At 47.8% G+C, this 20,755-nt stretch overlaps 2 long non-coding RNA genes across 3 annotated transcripts; both read left to right on the top strand.

The window, feature by feature from the left end:
• The first annotated feature begins 399 nt into the window (after nucleotides 1–399).
• Nucleotides 400–933, top strand: LOC134481207 (uncharacterized). The gene is made up of 2 exons (XR_010056575.1): nucleotides 400–542; nucleotides 650–933. It is a non-coding gene; the product is annotated as an uncharacterized LOC134481207 (long non-coding RNA).
• Nucleotides 934–15,207: 14,274 nt separating this feature from the next.
• LOC120095994 (uncharacterized) lies at nucleotides 15,208–18,387 on the top strand. 2 transcript variants are annotated; one of them, XR_005492038.2, is made up of 3 exons: nucleotides 15,278–15,720; nucleotides 17,283–17,475; nucleotides 17,920–18,387. It is a non-coding gene; the product is annotated as an uncharacterized LOC120095994 (long non-coding RNA). The 2 variants fall into 2 exon arrangements; XR_010056573.1 differs by having other exon boundaries at nucleotides 15,208–15,720; nucleotides 17,283–18,387.
• The last annotated feature ends 2,368 nt before the right edge of the window (nucleotides 18,388–20,755 follow it).

The following is a 20,755-nucleotide window of genomic DNA, read 5'->3' as shown; positions in this document are numbered from 1 at the left end:
GAGAGAGGGCTGGAGAGAAAGTTCAGCCATCCTGTGGGAGATGTGTTTTGGAGGGGTGTCATCTCTCTTATGCTCTGACTATTATGTCTGGGAGTTCCAAGCGTAGGAGCAGTATCTGTGTCACTAGTCATCCATCTCCTGAGGGCCCAGCTTGCCTGTCCTGCTCACAGTAAGTGATACCCATTTTTATCCATGTGTCTCTGTCTTTGCAGTCTCTTCCTGCCTTGATGGTTCTGTCCCTGCCTTTTCTATGCTGTCTCCTTTGTCTCCCCTTGCTCTTACTTCCCTCTGTCCTCTGTCCCTGTGTCTGTCCCGTATCTGTCTCCTTCCCACCTCATCCCCCCCACCCGACACACACTGGCACCTGCCCCTGACCAGCTTCCCTTTGTCTTGGTCCTTCTCCAGTTGCCTGGTAACCGCCTTCCCCACCAGCCCCACAGAAACCATAGCAACGGGCAGCCTGGAGATGCGGCCATTCATCTTGCTTTTGTCCTGTGCGTTTCCGCCACTGCAGGCCACGCACGTGGATGCTCCAATTACAGGTACTCAGGCGGGATGCCTTTGTCCAAGGCCCATTCACAGCCAAGTGGACTCAGGGAGCAGAAGCTGTCGAAAGCTGCCACACAAAGTGTCTTTGTGCCTCCTCCAGGTGCTCCCTGCAGTGCTCAAGGACAGCAGGATCTTCAAGCTCACGCTCAAAAGCCCACATGACAAACAAAGACAGGGATGGAAGAAAAGGGGTAGCAGCAGACAGACAGACGTCCAATCCAACAGGCCCAGAAGAAAAACCCAAGGGCACAGGAACAAAGAGGGGTGGGGAGGCATGACAATTATCTGCACAGGGGCAAGGGCTCTGTCCCAGCTCACTGAGTATTCCCTCTGGACCCTGATGCTCTCTCTGTCCGTCCTTCAACACAGATCACTTTAAAGCCACCTAGATCTTCTCTCTAGCCTCAATCCCATTGCTGCTCCCCTTGGAGTGAAACCTTTCCTGAGCACTGTCACCACTCAGTATTGATTGGGTCATCCGACTCCCTAGGCTCTGTGTGTGCATGTGTGTCAGTGTGTGCGTGGCATGTGTATATATGTGTGTGTGTGTGTGTGTGTGTCTGTGTGTGTGGTGTGTGTGTCTGTGTGTGAGTGTATGTATGTGTATATGGTCTACAGTATCTGTGTGGTGTGTGTGTGTATGTGTGTGTGTGTCTTTGTGTGTTTGGGTCTCTGTGTGTGTCTGGGTATACGCCTATATGGGAGAGGAGGATATGTGACATGTGGCATATGTGTCTGTGTATCTGTGATCTGTGTGTGTATGTGTGTGTGCCTATGTGTATGTCCTATGTGTGTGATATGTATAGTATGTGTGGTATGTTATATGTGTGTGGTGTGTGTGTGTGTCTGTGTGTGAGTGTATGTGTGTATGGTCTCTATGGTGTGTGTATATGTGATGTGTGTGGTATGTGTTTAGGTCTGTGTGTGTGTGTGTGTGTGTGTGTGTGTGTGTGTGTGTGTGTACTCGTGTGTGTTCATCTCTATGGGGCACTGTATCAAATTGCTCCAAGCTGAGATATCTTAAGTATACCAGCTCACAATTTGGAAGCTACAAGTTCGATGTCAAGGTGTGGAAAGGGTCCCCCATCCGAAGAATCCAGAGGGGATCCTTCCTTGCCTCTTCCTAGCTCCCAGTAGCAGCTATCTCTAAGTTCTTAGCTTCTACCTGTCTCTATGGTTACATGCTTCCTCTCTTACATGGTCTTCAGTCCCTGGGCTAGGATCTTGTTTTAGGAAGACAAGAAATTAGAGAGGAGAAAACACTAGCCAATTCACTCTATACTGGTTGACATTGACAAATCTTTGTTCATCATCCTGACTCCTACAATCAACCAGTGAGCAGACAGGCCTCTGCATTAGTGACAAAGGTGCCTGAGAAGAGACTGTGGAGGAAAGGATTCCTTTGGCTCACAGTTGGAGGAGATACAGTCCCTCATGGTCGGGGAGGCGTGACGGTATGAGCAGAGCATGACATGGTTATACAACAGGGAGCAGAGAGAGATAGAAGCAGGTGCTTAGCCCATCCACTCTCTCAGTTCTATTGTCTCAGCCCCAGTCCATGGAGCGGTGCTACCTACCTCTAAGGTGGTTCTTCCAGGGCCAGTTAACCCAACACGGAAGCTCCCTTGCAGATATGCCCAGGAGTTTGTCTCCTACATGACTCTAGATCTTGCTGAGTAGACAAATTAACTGTCGAGCCCTCCAGGAGCCTTCCTGTTCCTCATTCTAAACACAGGGATAGCAATGTCCTGCAGGAGGTCACCAAGGAGGTACAGACAAAGATGCAGTGTTGGGGGATTTACAGGCATTAGTTACCAGCTGATAGGTGTGGGGGAGAGGTCGTAGCATGAGGGCTTGGACCCTGATCTATGACATAATCACTGAAAGACTGATGTTCTAGTGGCATTACTGAGAAGTGGTGGTAACTAGGAGGTAGAGCCCAGCTGTAGGAAGTAGATCATGGGGAGTCTTTAGGAATATTTTGCTCTTGATCTTCCCCTCCTCTCCTCTTCCCTCCTCCCCCTCTCCCCTTCTTTTCCTTTCCTTCTCCCCTTCTCCCTCCTCTTCTCCACTTCCTTTCCCTCCTCCCCTCTTCCCCTTCCCCTCCCCCTTCTTCCCCCCTCCTCCTTCTCCCCTTCCTCTCCTCCTCCTTCTTCCCCCTCTCCCCTCCCTCCCCTCCCCTCCCCCTCCTCTTTCCCTCCTACCTCCTCCTCTCCCCCTCCCCTTCTCCCTCCTCCCCCCCTTTCCCTCTTTCCCTCTCTACTTGCTGGATGCCTAGGATTGAGCAGCCTCTATTCTGTCCCATGTTCCCAAGGCTATGAGGATCTGCCTCCCCTCCCTTACTTTCTCTCTTCTCTTCTTTTCCCTCCCCTCTCCATCCTCCTCTTTCCTTTCCTTGCTTTTTCAGTCCTAGGAGCTTATAAACATATTCATGGAAGTCAAATGCAGTCTCCCTCTTCACATGGCCTTCTTCCAGAGTTCTCCCCTCCCTTGTTAAAAGGATACTAGACATAGGATTCAAGATCGACCCAGATAATTCAAAATGATCCCATCCTGAGACCCTTAATTACACCTGGGAAGATTCCATGTCTAGATGAGGCAGCCTTCCCTGGTGTTGAGGGTTTGAGGTGAACATGTCATTTGGAGGACCACCATTTAACCTCCTGCCACAACTATATCTACGTTTTTCCTTTTCTTTTTCTCCTTCTTTCTCTTTTTTCTTTCATCCCCTTACCCTTCTTCATTTTTCCTCTCCTCCCCCTCCACCCCCTCTTCTCCTCCCCCCTCTTCTTCTAAAGTTGTTGCCTAAACTGACCTTGAATTTTGAACTTGTAATCCCCCTGCATCAGCCTCTTAGATGCTGGGATTACAAGTGTGTGCCCAAGTTACCGTGTTTTTTTTTTAAATTAAGTTATATTTTAATAAATCATCTTGGGGATGCATGTATGGAGATCTTCTAAGGGAGAGTGTACTCTCATTTCACCGTGTGCATTTTGGCAACTGAACTCAGGTGGTCAGGCTGGGCAGCCTCTATCCAATCCTTCACTGTGATTTCTGTCGTTAAGGAAAGAGTCTGGGTTGCTGACAGTTTCTGCAGTCAATATTTACAAGAGCCAAGGATCCTGCCGTTTTAAAATGTACTGATTTTTATTTCATTTTCGGGATGATGCTGGGAAAACAGGTGTCACTGTTCCCATTCTGAAGTCAAAGAAAATGAAGCAAGAGGCGTTAGGTGATTGCCTTCAACTCCCCTGGGACAAGCCCATCACTCTCCAAACGTGTATCCCACCCCCTCAAACAACGCATGGTTCATGAATGAAGCCTGCAGCTCAGGGCATGCCCTTGCACTCTCATGCTTAAAACTCCTTTCTGGTACTCCCCCCTCCAACCTCATTCAGACCTGCCTCATCTTTCATGTTCCTGCCCGCTAGAGAGCTCCTCTTCTGGGATCCCAATTTGCCCCACAGGGCTGTGCTGGTCTCCTCCTCTGGTCTCTAAGCACACTCTGATTTTTCACTGTTGGTTCCTATCTCCTTCCCCTGATCTTCGAGACCCAGAGGGCCAACTCCAAGGCAGATACCGCTGCCAGGTCATCACAGCTTAGCACGCTAACCATGGGGCAAGGACTCCATAATAGGGATCGCAATTAAACCACAGGTAAGGCAGCACTGTTGTGGACAAATGCAACAGAAACATGTCTTACCAGTTTTCTCATCATCCTTTGTCTGAGATCCACCAAAATCCCAGCTTATAAAGCACTAACGATTGTTTAGCCCTGAGGGTCAGGTCATTTCAAAGGTTCAAGACTGGGGAATTGGCAACACCCCTCCCCCAACGTGGTAAACGGAAACCAGGAGATTTGGTCATACAAGCCAAACCTTATCAAATATTAATGTGTGCAGGAGTCACAGAGTGTGGGAACTTGCTTGTTGGGGAAAAAAAAAAACACACCCTCATTCAGCTGTAACTGTGGCAGTTTTATGCAAGTCTGTGAGGCAGGATGGGGGGAGCGGATGCTGCAGCAGACCCTGAGCACTCTTAAGCATCAAGGTTGTAGCTGATCTGAGTGAGAGGTCGGAGCTAATAAGTTTGGTTTAGAAATGCTGACACGGACTTGGTGGTGGAGTGATTTTTCTATGAATGTCAGTGAGGCGCATCTCACGGAGCCAGGAGCAGGAACGGGAACCAAACAAGATGTGGATGGTTGAGGAATATCTACACTTGGGGAAAAGAAAGACAAATGAAGACATTCTCTTAGGAGAGAGAAAGAGAGAGAGAGAGAGAGAGAGAGAGAGAGAGAGAGAGAGAGAGATCAAATCAGAACCTGAGTCTGCCCAAGAGAATGAAGACAGTGAGTCAAGTACCTGGTCAGGAAATGCATGACCTTCAATCAAGGCTGACACAAAGGCCTTTGTAGAGTGTAAGAGTGTGCAGAGGACGTCACCGATGCCTACCTCTGGTAACTTAGGTGTGTGTGAGTTCACTGGTAGCTCTGCCTGTCTCCTCAGTCTCAGTCATCGCTACATATCCCAGGGAATGTGTGAGCTTCAGGGAGTCTCACCATGGATGTACAGACCATCTAACATCCTGGGTGGCCATCTTGGGAAATAGATACCTAGCCCACTGTCTCCATTTTCCTCATGAGGTGGCTCTAATGCTGGGTTTATGGCCACTGTGCCCACGGCAGCAATCCACGCAACTGCATATCCGTCACGTTACCCCTCCCCCTCACTTGCCCACTCCCTCCTCAGTGCTTCTTGGGACCGTCTCCCTTACAAACGGCTTGCACCTAAGTCTCTGTTTACAGTAAGGCAGCGAGAAGGCATGATGCAAGGGTACATCAGGATAGTCACTCGCACGCCAAGGGTACGGAGGAGATGCTCAGAAGCCTCATCTGCTGCCCAGGAAGGCAGTGTACTGAGCCAGACAGGAAGTGTAGGTCTAGACTCCCAGACGGTTTCTGCGAGTGCCTCCAAGTACCGCCTCTTCCACTACCAATCACTTCGGTGCCTACAGAGCATTCGTGGACACTGTCCCAGGACATGAGGAAAGCTTCAGGAGGGTGAAGTTTGTCCTCCTTGGCTCCTGTCTCTGAAGAGTCCTTGGCCACAGCTGAGTTCACCACCATCCATAACCCACGAGCACAACCAATAAAACTGACTGTAAAACACTTTGCAGAGCCAAAGCGCCACATAAATGCTAAGTAAGAGAATTAATCTTAGCTACTCATGCTGCAGGTCTCGAGTGCGTTGGGACTGGGCCAAGGGAAAGGGAACATATGTCTGTCACCCCTCACTCCCCCTCTGTCCTTCATCTCCCCGCTAAGATGGGTATGCACATGCCCAAGCAGCATGCGGGGGGCCACATGGGCACTGCTGACATACATGTGCACCAACATACACACATATGTGTATCTTCACACATAAATATATATGCATACACTGGCATGTACAACTAAAGCATGGTGTGCAGTCACCAATGTATTACCCAGCCATCTCTTCATAGTCATGCACACCCCTAACACAAAGGCACATGTGCACATGGAACTCCACACATGTATACAATATACTCCACATACACATACAACACATACGCCTCATACACATACATACCCAGACTTACTGTCATAGCCCAGGTATCCTTGTGGTTTTTTTTTTTTTTTCAGAGTTGGGGACCAAACCCAGGGCCTTGCGCTTCCTAGGCAAGCGCTCTACCACTGAGCTAAATCCCCAACCCCTCCTTGTGTATCTCATGAAGTGCCGTAGTTCACAGAAATGCAGGAAGGAAGGGGGCAAGGAAGAAGAGAAAGGGGAAAGGGTGTGGGAAGAAAATTAGGAAGGGTGACAAAAAAGAAAGCATGAAAGAGGGAAGGGGAATTTAAAAAGGAACCAAAGGGAAGAGGATGGGGAGGGGAGGGGAAGATCAGAGGGAAGGGGAGGGGAGGGGAAAGGAAAGGGAGAGAGAAGGAGAGAAGGACCAGAGGGAAGGGAGAGGAGAAACAATGTGTAGGAGAAATGGAGAGGAGAAACAATGTCTAAGCTTACTTAACCCATCTCCACCAGATGTGTGAACCTGATAGCCCTTAACCCCTCTGATTACTTTCCTTTATACAGTGGAGTGTTAACAGTTACTAAAATCAGGTATTTTTCTGATGATAACAAGTTATGGTGGAGACAAAACTCCTCAGGGTCAAGAGAGTGTGGTCTCAGGAGACAGTGGGGGATGGGAGAGAGAGAGAGAGACATCGAAGATTACTGTGCTGCGGCAGGGATGAGAAGGAATGGGAAGAAGAGGGACAAAGACAGAGGGGCCTGACGGTCCATGGCCATTCCCCACAGCTGTGGTTCTCAGCCCTGGCTGAGAAGAATTTGGGGAGGGATTTTTTAAAATCCTGATACTGGAGCTAGAGAAAAGGTTCAGGGGCTAAGAGTGCTTGTTCTTGCAAAGGACCTGAGTTCAGTTTCCCAGAACCCACATGGTATTACACATCTCCACATGCCCTCTATTGGCCTCCTTGGGCACCTGCACACATTTTCACACACATATGTGCACACCCATGAACAGGGACACGAAACCATTTTTAAAATATCCTGATATTCAAGCCAAACACACGGGACACCGATTCCAGCCTCGGAAAGAGATCAGCAGACAGCAGCCTCCATTTTCCAAATTTCCCACAGAAGCATTCGCTCTTGTTTTCAAACACGAGAGAAGAGGCTCTTTCTAGCCTTTGATACCCCAACCTCCACACCCTAGAAACCTTCTCTTGCTTACATAAAGTAAAACCAGAGGCAAGCCTCTTTGTCAAACATAACAAGAAACCAAGCATCCAATTTTGCACAGCTAGAGGGCATCCAGCTGAGTCCACATAGGATTATGGATTGCTACTGGTAAAAGATGAGACCACAAGCATTCCAACCCATAGGAGAGAGACACACGCAGAGTCTGCACTTGAGAGCCTCTGCCTGGGTCAAAGGGGAGAAATTCAGACCCCTGGTCATCTGTCCCTGGTGTGAATGTGTTTTTCTTTTGCAATGGTGGTTTGAGTCAAAAACCTGGACAAGACAGACAGGAATGGTGTCCCAGCTCCCAGGTCAGCAATCTACGCACATTGGGGTTTGGAGTCAGCCAGGCTGAAGTTCAATGCGGGAGCCCAAATCTGCAGCTGAGAGGCCCTGGGTCCAACACACCACCCCTCTGTAGAGCTAACACATCATTTGTACACGGCGGAACAACACATGTCCCTCTGGAACTGTCTTAGAGCCTGAAAGGAACAGTTCTGCAATTGGCCCTGGTGAGTAATCCCACAAGGCTGTGCGGTATCTTAGGGGGATGCTGACTTCCGGCCCTTTGGGTATTGACTTAACGTTTCTGTTGCCGTGATGAAGCACCAGAGCCGCTTTGGGAGGAAAAGGCTTATCTCAGCTTATCCTAGCACAGCCCATCTCTGGGGCTACTGCTGACCAGACCGCTCCCCAACTGTGTGCTCAGCCTGCTTTCTTAATAGCACCCTGGACCCACCAGCCCAGGGACGGCTCCACTCACAGTGAGCTGGGCCCTCCCACATTAGTCACGGAACCAGTAAAATGCCCCCACAGACTTGCTACAGGCCAATTTGAGTTCTCTCAGTTAAGCCTCCTTCTTCCCAGATAGGTCTAGGACTCTGTCACGTTGACATAAAAACCAGCCAGCATAAGTCCACGAGTTCGGATTCTCCCCCAATTCCTCCCCACCTCTCCATCCACTTAAATCTGCACCCTCCCCCCACCTCTCTCTCATTAGAAAACAAACAGGCATCATAAATAAATAAATAAATAAATAAATAAATAAATAAATAAATAATACCAGAATAGGACAAAAAACCCAGAAAGCTAGTTTGTGCAGGCATTAAGTTTTTGCAACCTACTTTTAATAAATGTTCAACCTCTCCTCTTGCCCACCACTCAGGTAGTGGAAGAGAAGAGTTATTAGGATATGGGGGAAGTGAACCAGTTTAGCAATAGTTCTTTTGGGGGCGGGCTCGATCTTTTTGGCAGCAGTTCAGTCCTGTAGCGAACACCAAATACGACTCAGCAGCTGCAGACCCGTCCTCTAGATAGGCAGACACCACGCACAAAACAGCAGCTGTAAGTCAATCCTGAAGAAAGCAAAAGTCTCAGCAACCGGCCTGAGGCGAGGGTGCAGAAGCAGCAAGCTGCCACGGGAACCTCATGAGCAGTTCTTGGGTGAGTTTCTCTCAATGGCGTACATAGAGCTTAACAACTCTATGTAGGGCAAACTGATACCTGTGCGTCGTTAGCGAAGGATAGCGAGGCGGTGCAAACCAAACCAATGCTCAGCGCTCATCTCCCACTGCCTGTGGGGTCACATTTATACCCCTTCATCAAGCTTCCTTTCGCGTGTCTGCTATATCCAAGCATCCTCTCACCCGTGTGTGCCTCAGGAAAACATCCTTTCAACCGTGTGCCTCAGCAAAACGTCACTTGACATCACTGACTTTCCAAAAGAACCCGAAGTTTCCACTTCAAGTTTGGGTTTTCGTTATTTTCCTAGCACACCACTTTAATATTTAAAATTTCCATACACACCGCAGGTATTTTGATGAGAATCACCCCTCGATTCTCATTTCTCCAAGATCTCCCCCTATCTGTCACCACTCCCAACTTCATATTCTCCTGACTTTTATTTTTGTAGCCACTGAGTCCGGTGGGTGCTGCCCACGGACACATGGCTGTGGAGCTAGTGACTGAATCATGGTCGACCTAGCAGGGGCCACACCCTTTAGGAAAACTGACGTTTGGTTCTTGAGGAACTGCCACGCTGATCCCCTTAGCGGCTGCTCTGACTTATAATAGCCCAATTATGGATCTCATCCGTAATTGTATAGTCAGCCCAAGTGGCCATTAAGAAATGAACTGATAACATGTTCTATATAGAGATTATTGTCAGCAGAGTGGTAGTTAGCCATGAGGTAGAATAAAATCAAGTGATTTCTTGGGAGAATTGATAGAATTGAACATCATCATTCTGAGTGGGGCTTGGAAAAATATTTCTAGTTTTATCTCACGTGTGGAATCAAGATTCTTAAAATTATGTATACATACAAATGTGTGTGTGTGTATGGTGTAATAGGATGACTGTGGATGAAAAATCAGGTCTAGAGGGAGGAGTGTGGGTAGATGATGGGTAGAAATGGAAGATAAATATAGCATATATTCTTTCAAGTGTGAAATCCAGATTTGTATAAAGCCCCCCAAAATAAATATATATGCAATATGTCACCAAGAAATAAAAGGCCTTGTGGTAGAAGAAGTCCATTCAGAGGTGGGAGAGATCACCAGGAGTTAGAGGAACATGAGGACAAGTGGGTATATATGATTAAAGTATATCATATTCACGTATGAAAAAGTTATAGTGCACCCCATTGTTTTGTACAACTAATACACACATGTAAAAAGCTTAAATAGAATCTATGAAGAATGCTAGCTTTCATTCAGTAGCTGGCTTAGTTCCCTCCACCCAGGTGTCGACATTTACGGAGTTACTGAATACCCAGAGGCATCCCATCTTGGCACCTCTTCTTTCTCCCTTCTCTCCCATGGCATCCTGAGCTCACCCAGCTGTCCCACCTCAGCTTTGCTTTGGTGGTGCGTCAACGTGCACACAACCCAAAGCGAGCCTAATGATGACAGAGTTTTTGTTTTCTTGAACTTTCTTCCAGGATGGAATCCATGCAAAGTTCTGAGGGGTGACAATGAAGACTAGCTTACATTTTTCTGTGTGGAATATTTTTTCCACTCAAAGGAGAGCCCTTGTTGCAAGAGTAAGCTACAGAGTCAAGGCTGCATTCTGTCCCCTGTTATGATAAACATTCAACGTGTCAGAGCACATTTAACCTGTCAAGGCTTCCTGATTTCGCTACAACATGAATCCCCTTTCTCTTATTTTTTTGAGACGGTGTCTCCCATCACTAAGGCTGTCCTGGAACTCACTACATGGATGAGGAAGGCCTTGAACTACTGATCCTCTGCTTCCAATCTCCAGAGTGTTGGAATTATAGCAAGGTCTAACTAAATAGCCCAGGCTAGCCTCAAACTTCAAATCCTCCTCCTAAGAGCTGGGATTATAAGTGTATACCCACACACAATTCAAACTGATTCAGAGGGTAAGTAATTATTTTGCTAGAGATAGATACATTGATAGATGACTTATTGATAGATAGATACATAGATAGATGATAGATACATACATAGATAGATACACAGATAGATACATAGATGATTGATAGATAGATCGATAGATACATAGATAGATAGATACATACATACATACATAGATCAATCGATCGATAGATCGATAGATAGATAGATAGGCAGGCAGGCAGACAGGGAGATAGGCAGATGGACAGACATACAGATAGGCAAGTAAATAGAAAAATAGATAGGCAGATAGGCAGAAGGACAGACAGACAGGGATGTGGGGGTGGCATAGCGCAGAAGGGGGAGCAGTTTTGGAAGAGAAAGGGAACTAACAAGAGGGGTAGAGATGGGGAATACTGGAGGGGGATGAATTAGAATAAAGTAAAATATAATGAACCCAATTCATTCTGTATTTTCAGAAAAGGACACTTATTAAAAAGATGCAGGTGAGCCCGCAACAAAAGAAAAAAAAATCAGCCCCGAGATTAGGGGCTTCCCAGCATCCTCTCACCACCAAGGCCGACCACTCGCCTGATCATTGATTCTAGTCTGCTCTGACTTTAGTCTAAACAGACGTACAATTTGTCAGGCTTTGACTACATGTCCTTGGGTGGCCAATGTGATCTGCCAAGGACTTTGATGTAGAAGGGGTTCTCAGAATCAGACCCCAAGTTTTAATCATGAAGCCCCAGCTGCTAAATCTAAACACAATGATTCCCCCCATTCCTTGCGAGGTCAAGATTTGAATCTATGAAGTATCTAGACTCTGTGCCCTGAACCCTAATCCCCGGTGGTTACACCGAGGCTCTAAGGGGCACGGTGATTCACCTATGTTACCCAGGACAGAGAGCAGAGACCATGCTGTACTGGACGGATGGTCTGCATCTGATGGCATGACGATCCTGCTAAGCTGATTCCTCCCAGACCTGTCATGTCCCATACAGACCTGTGACACAGACACTTCTACTTCTCCTGACAGCACACCCTCCGAGACTGCTGCTCCTGTGTGAGGGCCAGGGAGACCGCTGTAAGAACTGCTCACCAGGGAGGCCCAGCAGATCCTAGTGTCACTTGCCAGCCTCAGCCCTTGACACCGTCTAGGGGAAGCTGTGGTCTCCCAGCCCCTTGATGCTTATGCTAGAAGCAAGGACAAGATGGGGAGAGGTGCCGCTTGGATTTTCTGCAGGGGATGCAGGCTAGGAGGTAGCTTAGAGCGAACGGGACATGTGATGCCATGACAAGGTTCCCTGTGGAGCCAAGGGGATGTCACCAGTCCCTGTCACTGCTAGAGAAGCCAGTGAGGTCTGATCTGATCACTACAGGAGTGCCAAGGGCGCTGGAGCTGAATAGATTCATGGAATGTGTAGATTCTGTGGGACATTTCAAAGACCTTGATGACACAGGCTGGTCTGATGGAGCACCTGCAAGATGGGGCTGGAATGCTTTCTCTGCCTTTCTCACCACACACAAGGACCCATCAGTGAAGAATGGAAAGAGGTGCAGTGGTTGGGGGAGGGGCGGTGCTCAGGCCCATACAGCCAGGATTGAGTGAAAGGCTTCGAGTTGGGGCCTCAAGGGAGACAACGAAAACTGTCCTTTGGATAGGAGAGTTATTGGAAGACAGGGAGGAAGATGGTAACCAGGTAGGGATCCAGGAGGCATATGGGGCAAAGAGGGGGTTCCTTTCTTATGGGTCCATGAGGAAGTGGGAAGGGGCTGAGGCACACAGGGGTTGATGAACCGTCACACATGCAGTTAGACTGTCCCTGCTAATAAAGCTTTCTCGAGCACCTCCAATCCAGACATTTCTAGCACTTAAATCCAGAAGTACCACGATTTCGTCAACGAACTTTAAATTCTGCTACAAAGCTGCGAGTGCTCTAATCTCTGCTTCGCCAACAGTTGGCCATGTGACCCTGGGTCTCGATCTTCCTGACCTTGGTTTTTGTACTTCTTTCAACCCCATTGATAGTGGCAATCTAGGGTCTCTGCAAAGCCCCAGGGACGGGGTAGACATCAAAGAACCTTGCAAATTAGAAAACGCAGGGAACGGCTGGGTATTAGTATTGTTGGCGATATTACATTCTCAGCGGGGCCAAAGACAGCCTGAGGCACCCTGGGAGCTGCAGTGCCTGCCCTCCTTCCTAGGGACGCGCTGGAAGAAGGAAGCAGCTGGGAAGATTCAGATAAGGTCGCATTTGCATTCTTCCAGCCTCCCTTGCCCAGAGCTCAGCCAGCTGAGCCAGGCACAGGGCCAGCAGCTTCTGCAGAGGATGGAGGTGAGGAGGTTGAGGTGAGGGAGCTGTGCTCCAGCCATGTCAACGCTGCCACGGTCGGTCGCATGCCAGTCAAGGCACAGCACCCCAACTATCACTTCCTGACAGCCTTCCTTGTACCCAGATTCCTTGGTCTGCACATCTCACTCGGTCCCTGGGACAGCTCCATGAAGTAGATTTATTCCTGCTGCACGGACAAGACAAGCAGAGATGAGGGGGTTAATGAGTGTGCCCACATTTACACAGCCAGGTCCGGTAGGTCCACACCTCCCAGTGCCAACTTCAGACCACAGTGCTAAGATTACCAGTATTGAGCGCCATTCAAGCTGCCTGCTATAACAGGCTTTTGGAAGCTGCTTCTGTTGGCTGAGGAGACGGCTCAATGGGTAAAGGTGCTCGCCAAGCCCAACGACCTGAGTTCCATCCATAGGACATGGCAAGAGAGCACTAACTTCCACAGATTGTCTTCTGACCTACATACACACCATGCCAAGCACGAACACACACACACATACACACACAGAGACACACACACGTACGCATACACATGCGTATGTACATACACTTGTATACACATGCACATGCACAGCATACATACAAGATAAATATATTTGTAAATGAGCAAATAAATGTACAGTGTGTATATATGGGGTGTGTGTGTGTGTGTGGTGTGTGTGGTGTGTGTGTGGTATGTATGGGTGATGTATATGTGTGTGTGTGTGTGTGGTGTGTATGGGTGATGTGTGTAAGTGGTGGGCATGGTATGTGTGTGATATGAGTGTGGTGTGGTGTGTGTACGATGTGTATTGTGTTGTGTGTGTTGTGTGTATGTGCTGTGTTGTGTGCATGTGTTGTGTGTGGGGTGTGTGGGGTGTGGGAATGGGTGACTCGTGTAAGTGGTATGCATGGTATGTGTGTGATATGAGTGTGGTGTGTGTGTATGATGTGTATTGTGTGTGTTGTGTGTATGTGGTATGTTGTGTGTGGTATGTGTGTGTGTGTGGTGTGTTGTGTGTGTGTGTTGTGTGTGGAGTGCTATATGTGTGTGTGGTGTATGTGATGTGTGTGTTGTGTTGGGTGCGAGTGTTTAAAGGAACTTCTTAGCGCTCATGAAGTAACCAGACAGTAGGAAAGCCCGGCATCTCTTGCCTTCGTTTTTTGTCAGCCTGGCCTCCAGAAAAAATGACCATTTTTTTGGTGGAAATTCAGGTCCTCAATAAAGACATTTCAGAGGAGCTAGCAATTCTCTGGGGGAAAATAAAGAAGATCCAGAAGAGTAGTGAGCATGGGTTTCTGTGAGAGCCTTGGGGAGACACAACAGAGAAAATGAGACAGGGGATTTGGGGAACAGCCTGAGGTCTGTACGAGTCCCTCCCTAGCCAGACCTTCTCTTTGCCCTGCCCTGTGCTGGTGCCACCTGTACTCTGTCTGTGAATCCCCAGTGTGTGAGCAGTGGGTGTCGCCGAGAGAGATTCAAACAATACAAGAAAGTTAAAAGTAAGAGGTGTCAGGGCTAGAGAGATGGCTCAGTGGTTAAGAGCACTGGCTGCTCTTTCAGAGGTCCTGAGTTCAATTCCCAGCAACCACATGGTGGCTCACAACCATCTGTAATAGGATCCAGCACCCTCTTCTAGTGTGTCTGATGACAGCTACAGTGTACTCATATAAGTAAATCTTTTAAAAGGAAGATAAGAAGTGTCTTTGAACTACAGTGATTCCAATACTCAAGAGGTTGAGGCAGGAGGATTGCCACAAGCATGGGAGCATCCCTGGCTACATAGGAAACACTCCCATCTCAGAGAGAAAGAGACAGAGACACAGAGATAAAAGAGAGAAATGAGTTCCTTCAAGTTCCAGGCTCCCCCTCACAGTGCTACCATGACTAGATCCTTCCACAGCCTCAGCCCCCCACAGGCTCTGCCCCTGCTGTTAGCTCTCCCAAGCTGGTGGTCCACAATACTTCCTATATGTCAGTCATGGAGATGGGAACACTCTCAACTATCTGTATGTGCCTCAATACCACATCCATCTTCAGTCTTTCTGACTTAGCCAGGTCTTCTGAGACTTCAGTAAATTGTCATCAGAGTTTATTCTGACACCCGGCTGTTCTCTTGTGATGCCCTGAGCATAAGGAGGTGGTGCTGGGTCAATGGCAGTTCAAAAAGATGGACTGTCCCCGATCAGCTACTCAGGAAACTGCCATGGTGGGGGAGGGGGGCTTTAAGGAACCCCTGGTTGGTTCTGCTGTGTGATGTCATTTCCTTTAGGTAAAGGACTACTCAGCTTCAAGAAACAAGATCCCAGCTGCTTCCTCCTGGCTCACAATAGGCTTGAGGACAGTGCTGCCAACGGCACATGGTGGAAGACGAGAAGCTCATTTTTATTGTCACTGTGACCAGACATCTAACAGAACTTAAGGGAAGAAGGGCTTCTTTTGGCTCATGGTTTAAAGGGATTCATCCATCACCATGTAGAAAGGCATGGTAGCTGCAACGGTCTTAACTGTAAACTTGCCATGGTGGAGAATTAACCCTGGAAGAGTCTTAAAAGGGGATTGTCTAGTTCAGTTGAATCTGCGGGCACGTCTGTGGATGACAGCCTTAACTGTTAATTGGTGAAGGAAGACCTAGCCCACCGTGGGCAGCACCATTCCCTATGCAAGCAGCTCTGGGTGATCCAATACAAGAGAAAGTCAGGTGAGCACAGGCGAGTAGTATGAGTGCATCCCCTACTCTCTGCTCTTGACTATGAGTGTGGGGTGATTAGCTGTTTCAGTTCCTGCCTTGGTGTCCCCCTAATGATGACCTGGAAGGGTAAGTTAATCTACCCTTCACACACGCACTGCTCTTTGCTGGTCTCTTATCAGAAGAACAGAGTCAAAATGAGGGTGATGGCTGAAGTAGCTGAAACATTCTTTGCAGCAAACCTGGAGATACAACTTGGAAGGTCAGGAAGAGGGGGACTCCGGCCAAAGTAGGGCTGGGATAGAACCCTCAAAGCCTCCTCTCAGCCACACAGTTCCTCCAACCAGACCTCACCTCAGAGTTCCACCGCAGCTTTCCAAAACAGCAGCAAAAGCTGGGGAACAAAGGTTGAGGGGCATCACAGTCAAAGCACAATGTGGTGCACAGCTCTCAACACAGTGGCTCCCTCCTTTCAGCTCTATGCCCTTAAATTTGTAGGGCACTTTCTCCTGAGTTCACACATTGCAGCCTCCCTCCCTGTGACCCTGCAGCATGGTGATAAAGGTCATCATGAACACACATGCGCACACATGTACACACAATACATGTATGCATGCACATGCACACACATGAACATGTATGCATATACATAAACAAATGCATAAATGGGGACTCGAACACCTTTAATATTCCAGGCACCAGGCAAGGCATTTTACATACCCATTAACCCATTTAAATGGTGAGATGATTGCAATAGTTTGAAGATGTTTGGGGCTCAAGATTTAAATGGCTCACCCAACCTCACAAGGCTAAAAATGACAGATTTGGATTAAAAAGAGACACATCCCAAGGTGCCCTGTTTACAGCAATGTATTGCATTGCTTTAGTACCTTCCAAAAGGAGCCTAAACCTGATTGATGAGAGGTCCATTTGCAACTGGGATCGGTTCCTGTTTGGCGGCTGTGGAACGACGCAGCCACTCTCACAAGGGCTTTCCTTACATGTTGTTTTTCCATACAACACACTCTGAAATAGGCAGTTTGGGGAAGTGTAGGCTTATATTCTTTTCAAAACCTACTTTAATAAGTGTACTTAAATGTTTTAACCTCCCTTCTAGCCCACAACCCACCAGAGGTCATGGAAAGGAAAGGCTATTAGGGGAAAGGAAGATGTGGGCCTGTTTAGAAATAATTCTTTGGGGCAGATCCAATCGGCATTGTCAGGATATCAGCAGCTCAGTTCACATGAATCAGCAGAGGTAGCCCCATCCACTGGTAAACACCATTCATGAATCAGCAAACTCCAGTTTGATCCAGAAGAAACCACAAGGCTCTGCCAATTGGCCCAAGTTCTTGGACATGGCAAGAAGCTTCGGGAACATCACCAGACATTCTTTGGTGCATTTCTCTCTATGAAGTCACAACAGACAATGTCCAGAAAAGAGTAGCAAGGTGAACCAACACCACACAGCTGCGTTGGCCACTGTCTTTAGGGTTGTATTTTTACCCTTTCCAAACATCGTATGTTCTTTCAAGCATCTGCTCTAGCAAAACATCACACGCCCTTTTTTCCAGGAAATTTCCAGAAAAATTCCACATGTCTGTCCTCAGCGAAAACATGCTACCACATGTCTCCTTCAGCAAAAAATATCCTCTCGTAGACAGTTTCCAGGAAAGCATCACGTGGCACATCTGAGTCTCCAAAGAAACCAGACAAGTCCACGTCAGGGGAGACAATGATGAAGTGAAGTTTCCAGAGACAAAGAGGGTAACTCAGCAGCTTCATCCCTTCATACTCTGGCGAGGATTGAATTGTCAATTCAACGTGACCTGGGAGGAAGAGTCTCAATGAGAGATTATCTACAGCAGGCTGGCCCGTGGGCAGGTCTATGGGGAGCCACCTGACTGCTTTAATTGATTTGGGAAGGCACAGCCTGAAAACTGGCAGTACTATTACTTGCTTGGGGTGCTGGGTTGTTAAGAGTGGAGATAGCTAAGTATCATTCATGTGTTCATCTGCGTTGTTGACTGTGGCTGTGATGTGACTAGCTCCTTTAAGCCCCTGCTGCCTTGAGTTCTCTGTCACAGTGGACTGTAAACCCGAGATGTGTGAGTTAAAATAGCCCCTTTCTTTTCTAATGTGCTTGTTTTGTTTGGTAATTTTTATCGTGGCAACCTGATAGTAGGTTTTTTTTTTTTTTTTTATATCCAGTGGGAACTTCCTCTTTGAAGCAAAATTCCTAGGCACAGGACAAGTAGTCACATTGCTCCATGGAGAAAACCCAGGATGCAAAAGGAGGTTGTCCAGTCTTGACAAAGCCAGGATTCTCATCAACGCAGACTGGGTCCAAATGCTTTTGCTCACACCACTACACTGGGGTGGTTATCTTGTAATAAGAATCCAAGTAATGAAGAGACTTTCCCAATGTCACACAAGATGGTGTTGCTGACGCCAAACTTGACTGTTATGGTTTAAATGTGAGATCTTCCCCACCCCTCAAGCTTGGGTGTTTGAATTCTTGGTGTTCGGATGCTGTTGCAGATGGGGGAGATGGGTCATCATCAGTGGTTTGGCCATGTATCACTTCAAGTGGAACTTTCCGCTTCCTGCTCAGTGGCATGCAGCACACAGCTGCCTTATTCCTTTCAGCTACAATAAACTGTACCCCCTTCAAACAAACAGCCGAAATAGATCCTTCTTAATATTGTATTTTATCAAAGATCCCATCTTAGGAATGAGATAAGACGCTGACACAGCCAACCAGCACATTTTGCTGCTTCCTAGCGGCTCCCAACCTCTGCCTCACTTCCATCCCCATCCATTTCCTCTTATGGCTTCTGCCCTCAGTTCTGCCCAAAAGACAGCTACAACTGGGAGATGCATCTCACCCATGAGAGAGATAAGGGAGAGATTCATGAGCATGTGGGTGGGGGATATTTGATCTTACCTGCCTGAGGTGGTGTGTTAACAGAGTTCCCTAAACTCTTGGTAGTGTCTGCCTGCAGGAAGGACGGAACAACTGTGCAAACATCCACCAGAGGATGTCTCTGAAGAGTTTTTCCTGGCACCAGCAGCAACTACAGGGCAAGTGCTTGAGCCTCCTTTGGGGTTTATTCTCTAAGTCTGTGGTTTGCATTCTACAACAGCTGTGCACATAGAGGAAAGTAAAACTTCTGGGCAAGAAACCTTCTGAAGCAAGGTTCTGTGTGTGTGTGTGTGTGTGTGTGTGTGTGTGTGTGCATGTACATGTATGTGTGTGCATGCATGTGCATGTGTGTCTGTGTGTGTGCATGTGTGTGTATGTACATGTATGTGTGCATGCATGTGCATGTGTGTGTGCATGTACATGTATGTGTGTGCATGCATGTGCATGTGTGTCTGTGTGTGCATGTGTGTGTGCATGTATGTGTGTGTGCACGCGCACGCGCACGCGTGTGTGATTTCAAAAGCTCTCCATACTTGGCTTAGTTTGGTTATTGGCCACTCTATCTACCTTCCCCTCCAAATCTCTATGACCCAGGTTCTGCTGTCATCCTCCCCTGCTTCAGTAGGAGAAACCAGGGCAACATCACACCAGGCTGCTCACCAAGGCCACACAGCTCGTCTAAGATTGAAGCCAGGACTCCAATCCAGGAAGTCTTGTTCCAAGGCTTCTGTTCCATATGGGGTCATCCCATTTGTTCTCCGTGGTTCTGAAACTGTATTGATACAAGCCAACCACGCGGGACACTGGCTCAAGTCCAGATCCCTGGGCATCTGCTGCCTCGACTGGTATGGGTGACTAACAGACCACATTCACAAATAGATTAATTCATTTCCACAATCTATGGGCTAAAGGACTATTGCCAGACTAAATGGTGTTTGTGTGTGTGTGTGTGTGTGTGTGTGTGTGTGTGTGTGTGTGCGTGCACTGCTTGAGGACAGAGGAGGAAGAATTCTAATACAGGCTGCCATTTGCTGAATGCACATCTCCACATCCTCCAAACCCTCGTGATGGGTAGCACCTGCTGGTGTTTAATCATCAAAATACCCCATAAATCAGGGGCATCATTATCTCTGTATCATGGAAAACCCATAGATGTAAACTGCCTCATTTACAGCCTGGCATCTCACAGGTCTGTCTGGTCCTGCTGTGGAGTCTTATCTTTACACTTTTATTCATCCATTTACATGTGTCTGTGAGAGGCATAGCTCACATGTTAAGGTCAGAGAACAACTTGTGAGAACTGGTTCCCTCCCTCTACCAGTGGGTCATGGGGATGAAACTCAGGTCTTCAGACTTGGCAGCAGGCACCTTTCTCCTTAGGAGCCATCTTGACACCACTGTACCATCCACTGCGGCCTTGTCTGTGGAAGCCTGGTTTCATGTCAAATTTACAGGTTAGTGGGGAAACCAAGCTGTACTTTTGTACGATGACAGAAACACAATGGAGAATGAGAATAGGAGCTGGTGGATAGCACACGGTGTGTGAATGAAAATGAGTGCGGGGAGGGGGCTGTACTGCTTCAAATTAGTTGACAGCCTTGATTGGCTTCCCGAGGAAAGTGATGTGTCATAGGGTCTGTTTGTAAGTAGTAGGGTTTGAACCAAGTAGTGATGGGAGTTCCGTCTGGATCAGAATGTTCCTGAAAACAAAAATACTGGTGTAGGAAGTCGATGAGGAATGAGATTATCTTGCTTACTCTGCATCCTGACAGTCAGGAGAGCTCACTTCCTCATCTCCCTCAGATGTGCAGGTCTTAGCGGACCACCCCACTGCCATGAAGCCTGCTTTTAGGGTCCCGGCTCTGCTTCATTTCTCTGAGGCTCTTTTGACTTCACAGATAAAACCCTGCTTTCATCTACCTCTGTCCACTAAGGACATAAGCTGGGGAAGGACAAGGATTCCTGACAGTTTTGTTCGCTGCTGGCTCCTTAGGGTGAATAATGGCTGAGGGCAGTGAGACGTGTGGGTACTCCGGAAGAGTTAGTTGAAATCTGAGCATGGGAAATGGGAAGAAACAGGCAATAGGGAGGGCCGAGGGTTCAGAACCATGGACAGAGACA

This window comes from Rattus norvegicus, chromosome 12 (genome assembly GCF_036323735.1).
Source record: "Rattus norvegicus strain BN/NHsdMcwi chromosome 12, GRCr8, whole genome shotgun sequence".
Lineage (NCBI taxonomy): Eukaryota > Metazoa > Chordata > Mammalia > Rodentia > Muridae > Rattus > Rattus norvegicus.
The sequence above is the reverse complement of the archived record's forward strand: the minus strand, read 5'-3'. Positions and strand labels throughout refer to the sequence as shown.